Below are 6,640 nucleotides of genomic sequence, written 5' to 3'. Positions count from 1 at the left end.
GTTCTTGTGATGATGACTTCCAGATTTTGGGGAATTAATAGATGTTGATTTGTTTTATTTAATGAGTTTAAGTCTTCCGCATTATTTTCTGTTGATACATGTTAAAATGATAAGGGTTAGATTAGTTGGTTCGCTCACATAGGAGGGAAATTGTGGGTGCCAGTCGCGGCCCCGGTTTTGGGTCGTGACAGGAGTCTCAAAGAGACGGAATATTTATCATATTAATCAGATGGACTTTGGATGACCGACAGGCATGGCCGACATGATTGGCTAAAGCTTTATCAACAGTGACCGATAAAGCAAAAGGTCCCTAAAGTCAAAGATGCTTTTCAAAAAATAACAACTGACAGCTGCAAAGTAAAAGACAGCTGTAAAAGCTAATGCTTTCCCAAAAGCAAAGATAAGGAATGGATAAAGCAATCTTCTGCAACCAATCGAAAGAAGGTCTTTGAGATTCCTTTTATATTTTCAAGTCTATATAAGACTTTGTCTTTTCCCATTGAAGGCATCAGAAAATTTACGAACACTAAATTTTTCTTGAATGGTCTCTCTCTCTGTAAACATTATGTAATATATGGAATAAAGTTTTCTTATTTTGTAAGTTCTTTTGTTCTTCATTTATTTTCAACACTTTCGATCATATAAATCTCTCTGTAAACATTATGCAATATATGGAATAAAGTTTTCTAATTTTGTAAGTTCTTTTGTTCTTCATTTATTTTCCGCACTTTCAACACTATAAATGGTATCAGAGCCATGTTAATGGCGTTAGTTGTTAGCATGAGTAGCTAAATCCCTAGGCTGTCTAAGCTGTTAGAAATCATGTGATTATTAAGATAATAAATTAATCTTAACTTAGTAATTATCCAGCTTATGTTCTAGTATCTTTGATTGTAGTAATCTTAAAAGTTTATAGCTCTTTTATTATCCTGCATAATATTTTAGTTAACTTCAATTAAAGCAAGTTAAAGGCCATGGTTTCCTTATTATCATGTTGAGGTTTTGTCTCTGCATAAGTCTGAGTGTGCCGATTAATCTCCGGCTTAAGGACTTGGTTAGCCTGAAACTAGATCATTGTAAGTCCAGTAAGACCCATGGGGGCAGGCGGCCGATCTTTTGGTGATCCGTCCTACAATATGACTTGCTAAAGACTTGTAATATCCAACATGCGTGATATAAGTTGAGTAACGTCCAAGGCTAATTTAATGTTAAATCATTGTTAACCTTTATATTATCTAGATAATCACTGCTTTAATTTCTTTAGATTTACAATAATCATAGTTAAATTTTCATAAGTTTGATAAACTTTGTTAAAATTATTCTTATTACTTAATTTATCCTTGACATTCTTTAATGCCTAAAGACAATGTTTGTTCTCATGAATAGCAACAATATTGTTAACTTTGTTAATTGTTCTATATCTAAAGAAGATATGCGTTTACAAAATTGGTCCATTCCTAAAGAACCGATTAATAAGATTTACCAAATAGGTAATTTTAGTTTGTTTAAAAGTTTTAATATAAAAACTTGTGAATCGACCGCTGCTTATTAACTCTTTAGAGACTATTAAATTGTTAATTGCTGCTGACTTAGACAGATATCGGAAAGAATATAAATTTCTTCATATTGGTCTTGTACAAGTAGCAGTCAAACCTCTTTTCCATAAAGGCTTAAATATTCCTATTTGTTTAATGCTTTGAGATGCTAGACTTCTCAATATTGATGATTCGTTGTTAGGAATCTTAGAAAGTAATCTAGCTCAGGGGCCAGTTTACTTCAATTGTTATCCTAATTTCTCTATAGAGATAGAAGACCCTAATATTCTTGATACCTTGAAACTCAATGTCAAAACCAAGAATATGAATAGAAAATTAGGAACCAGAGGTTTAGCAGTAATATATCGGGTATATTACAAGCTAATGAAAACCACTATTGCCCCAACGGCAATTAACTCTAGTCCCAAAGGTGTTACTATGCTTATGGAATCTAACCAAGAGCATAGCACTACTTTTGTGCCCAGAATGTCAAAGTGGAATGAGATTCTTTCCGATGAATGTTGGAAATTTGAATCTATCAGCGAACCTCATCCGGTTCAGCCTTCTAGGTCTTCCCTAGAAGTATTCTTCAATTTGCAGATGGATCTGTTAACGTTAAGTTTCGTAGATCCAATTCTTTCGACCAAGAGTCTTCCAGAAAAGAATGTCTATGGATAGACCATCTACTTCAAAGACCCGGGAGGGAGAAGAAGAGTTGTATGAAACCACTGAGGTTTCAGAACAACAGGGTAAATTCCGCGGGGTAGATTTCACCCAAACCATCCCCAAGGTTTATTATGATTCTTCTTTTGCAGTAAGTCCTACTCCTAGCGAAATGAAAGCAAGTATGTTCGTTAGTCCAAGGAGACGGATCCTTCTTTAACCTGTCAACGAGTGTTTTACAGATTTGTCTTACTTTAGGGATAAAGTCAGTAATATAATTAAGGCTTCCTAAGAACCTTTGAAGTTGAGTTTAATCAAGAATAATATTAGGGAATTTTTCAGAAAACTCAATGGCCCTTTAAATAGGTTTATAGGTACCTTAATACAAATCATGACCTAAAAATATGACTTGAGTTTGAAATAATTTTATTTTCTTAGCAATAATGACTAATGCATTGTGCTTAATTATTTTGAAGAAAACATTAAGATGTATGAAATGAGAATCAATGAACTTGGAGAAAATTAATACGTCATCATTATATACAATTGATTTATTGCTGATGTGATTAAAAATGGAATTCATTATATTTTGAAATTCAGAAGGGGCATTCTTAAGCCTAAAAGGCATGACGTTCCATTCAAATTGTCCAAACGGTACATTGAAACCAGTTTTATATTTATCCTTATCGAAAATTTGAATTTGCCAAAAACCCGATTTTAAATCAAATTTGCTATAAACAGTGGCCTTGAAAGTTCTTTTTAAAAGATCTCTTTTATTTGGAATTGGAAAGCGAATCCATGTCAAGTCTGCGTTTAAAGGCTTGTAATTTATAACAAGTCTTGGAGAACCTCGTTCTTGCTCAGCTGCATTGTTAACACAAAATTCTGAACAACTCCAAGGAGATTTAGAAGGTCTAATAATTTTATTAGCCAAAAGAGAGTTAATTTCCTTTTTACAGACTTCCATCAGTTCATGGTTCATCTGAATAGGCCTAGCTTTCGTCGAAATGGCCTTTCCATCAAAACCATCAATATATGGTAAATCTATAATGTGGGTCTTTCTGGCCCAAAAAGCATTTGGAAACTCATAGCAAATTTCTCTCTCAAACGCTTTTTGAAGATTAGCAATTTTAGCCATCATTCCCGGGGTTTTTAAAATTTGCTCTATTTTTTAACTTTGATATCTTCTTTAAGAAAACAAATCTGGTTTATTTTGAAAGCAGTTTGTTTGTGTAAAAATTTACTTTCTTCAAGAGAAAGTATTTTTATAAAGGGAAATGAAATTTCTTTTCCCAAAATTTTTGTTTTGATAGATTCAAAGTCTGAAATATAAGGTTTTATCTGAGTGATAAAAGGAATTCCTAAAATGAGTTCTTTGTTAATATTTTTAGTAATAACGAAGTTATTAGAAAGACAAATACCATTATTGCAAATATGGGCATTGGATAATTTATAAGGATACGCTCACCAGTTGCGCTTTATAGCTTGGTGGTTCCCTTTTGAAGATACTTAATAGGGATTAAACCTTCAACAATGCAATTTCTATCTGCGCCACTGTCTAACAAAGCAATTTTGTTAAGAACATAATTATTATTAATGACTAATTTAATAAGGATGTGAGAACTTTGAGGTCTAATCTTTGTAATCATGTTTACACCGACCTCAGTTTTATCTCCGGGGAATGAAGATTCTTTGGAACCATTTTCTTCATTGTACGAATGAGTCGGTTCTTTTCTTTTACATGTCCTTTCTGCATCTCTACGGATTTCTGTAGTTAGGGCATAAATTTTGATTTTATGAATTCTAGATTTGACCTCTCTTATTTCTTGTTTAAGAAGATTCACTTCTGAGCGAAGCTCATCTATAGAAGGTTCTTCCTTCTTATTGTCAAATCTATTCATAATCTGTTTCATATTGAAAGGAATTACACTTGTAGTAACCTCCTTTTCTTTTCGGTTACTAACTTGTTTTTGAAGTTCCAATAAATAACTTCTTCGAGCATCATCATCTTTGATATGCTCAATTGTTGCAAATAAGATTTCAGCTGAATCTTCAGAGATAACCCTTATAGATTGATTGTCGCATAGGCAAAAGGCTCCTTGAAAGTTGCATTCAAAGATACTGTCATCTGTGTTTTGAGCTACATTAAGAAACTCTTTGTCTTCAGTTTCACTATCAGAAGAGGATTCAGATTCTGATTTTTCTTCGTCTAAGATAGAGAGAAAATACTTCTTAGTTTCTTCGTCTACTTCAAGAAGGTTGATCTTCTTCTTTTTTTCTTTTGTTTTTGGCACAATCAGGAGACTTATGTCCTTCTTTGCCACAAGTCCAACACTTATCTTTTTGAGAAGTTTGTTTACTTCTATTTTTTTAAGTGGTTGTTCCTTCTAGAGGATTTTTAATGATCTGTCGATTTTCCAGATCGCTCTTTCTTAGAAACCTTTCTTGCCGAAGGTGATTTAAGAATTGGAAATCCAAGGCCTTGACAGAAGCTGCCAAGCTCGGAAATCGAAAACTTTTGATCTTTCTTAAGTTGTTCTTTTAGATTAAGAACAGTGCAAAGCTCCATGGCTACAAAGTTAATTAAACTGGTAAGATCACCATAAGAGAGTTGTGAGTAAGTGATCTTACCTTCACATCAATCTCTTATCTTCGACCATACTTTTTCGGCAAAGTGGGGAGGCAATCCACTAAGGAAACGTTCTTTCCAATAGTCGTTGTTGCAATCTTCCCTTATCATCACTTTTGTTATAAACATATCTTTATACCACCTGAAATCAGTTAATTTCTTGCAGTAAAGATTGTTTAGAAACTTCTATCTTGGAAAAGACGTGGTTCTCCACGAAGTGTTTAGCAATACTATAGATAAGAGTAGCCGTAGCATCTTCTACTGCTTCTATGGATGTATGTAGAGGTTTTTCCTCCTTCAGTTTTGACAACTGATTTGTTTGCTACTGCATCAAGAATGTCAGCTCTATTTTGATCTGTGAGATAATTGTCCCACCAATTTCTAAAAGTTCCTGTGAAACCTGCTACTAACCTGTTAGGGAACAGCCAAATAATCTTTCTGAATCTCAAGAGTTGATGTTAGATATGCTCTTAACACCAAGAAATCAGACATTAGAGAAGGCACGATAAGATCAGAAGAAGGGAATTTTCTTTCGCATCATGCAGTCTCTAATTCAGGATAGTGGTGCACTTCACTACCATGACTTAGAAACTACTCAATGTGGTAGATGTGAATTTATTATCCTCGGAATTTAATCTAAGGCCTTGATACCAACTTTGTCAGGACCGAAGTCTAGACCCCAGACGAGACTGGCGTCATTGACCTCTCAGAGGTCGCAGACAAGCCTATATACGTCATCGTTACTTCATTTAGGTTAATTTTAGTTTAAAGTTTGAGCTTTTTGTTACTTAACATCATATAAGACATTCTACTTAAACTCATAAACGTTCACAATCAACCATCTAATATTAAGATCATCAAATGAAATAGTTCCATACTACATTAAGTGTATACTTGCCAAAATGGCACCAATACAATTTCTGAAATAAGATGAGAAAGAAAGGCTAGTGGAACATACGCCAGTAACTCAAAACTATATCTAAGCTAGAATATAATGGGCAAGTGTCTTCGCAAGCATGAGGGCCTACCAAGTCCAGGTGAATGCTCCACGTCCAGATAGCTGCAACGTCATATCGTAAGCTCTAGCGTCCGCCTGTGCCTGCACCTAAAAGAATAGAGTTGTATGTGATTAGTACACACTTAAGTATGGGTATATGCAAGCACACACCAAGGACATGCATGATTAAGTCTCTCCTAACGATATGAATTATGGAAAGTCAAATAAGTGGACTTGCCAAATTTGGATTAGGAAAGTCACTGGACTTGCCAAATTTGTATTAGGGAAGTCAGTGGACTTCACAAATTTGGATTAGGAAAGTCATGCCATGAGATTAACATGCATCATCATACTTATCATTTTACAAGCAACACTTAACATATTGCACATATCATATCACGTAGTTCATATCATTCTTTCATATGCCATGAGACCTTGGAATCATGGACATGAAATTAGGACATCCCAAAATGAGGGCTCAACATATGGGACCTCAACTAGGGAGCCTTCTTTAACAAACACAGAGTCTGCTCCATTAATTCATACGTACTTCATTTTCATGCTTTTAATATACTAGTGCAGCAACCAGTCATACCTAGCATGTTGTTTAAGAATCTCATAGGGTTCTAACACCTCTTGATTATCCTATCCTAACACCTTTGGAATCGTTCATTTCATTATGTGCATTCGTTGAGGCTGGCCTAATTATTTCTTTGGGAACTTTAACCTTAACTAACATAGATCATGTGAGCATCATCAAATCCAGTGTGTAATCCCCACACCAAAAAGAGGTGGAATCACTGGCCAAAGTGAACC

The sequence above is a fragment of the Solanum pennellii genome, chromosome 9 (assembly GCF_001406875.1).
Source record: "Solanum pennellii chromosome 9, SPENNV200".
Lineage (NCBI taxonomy): Eukaryota > Viridiplantae > Streptophyta > Magnoliopsida > Solanales > Solanaceae > Solanum > Solanum pennellii.
The sequence above is the reverse complement of the archived record's forward strand: the minus strand, read 5'-3'. Positions refer to the sequence as shown.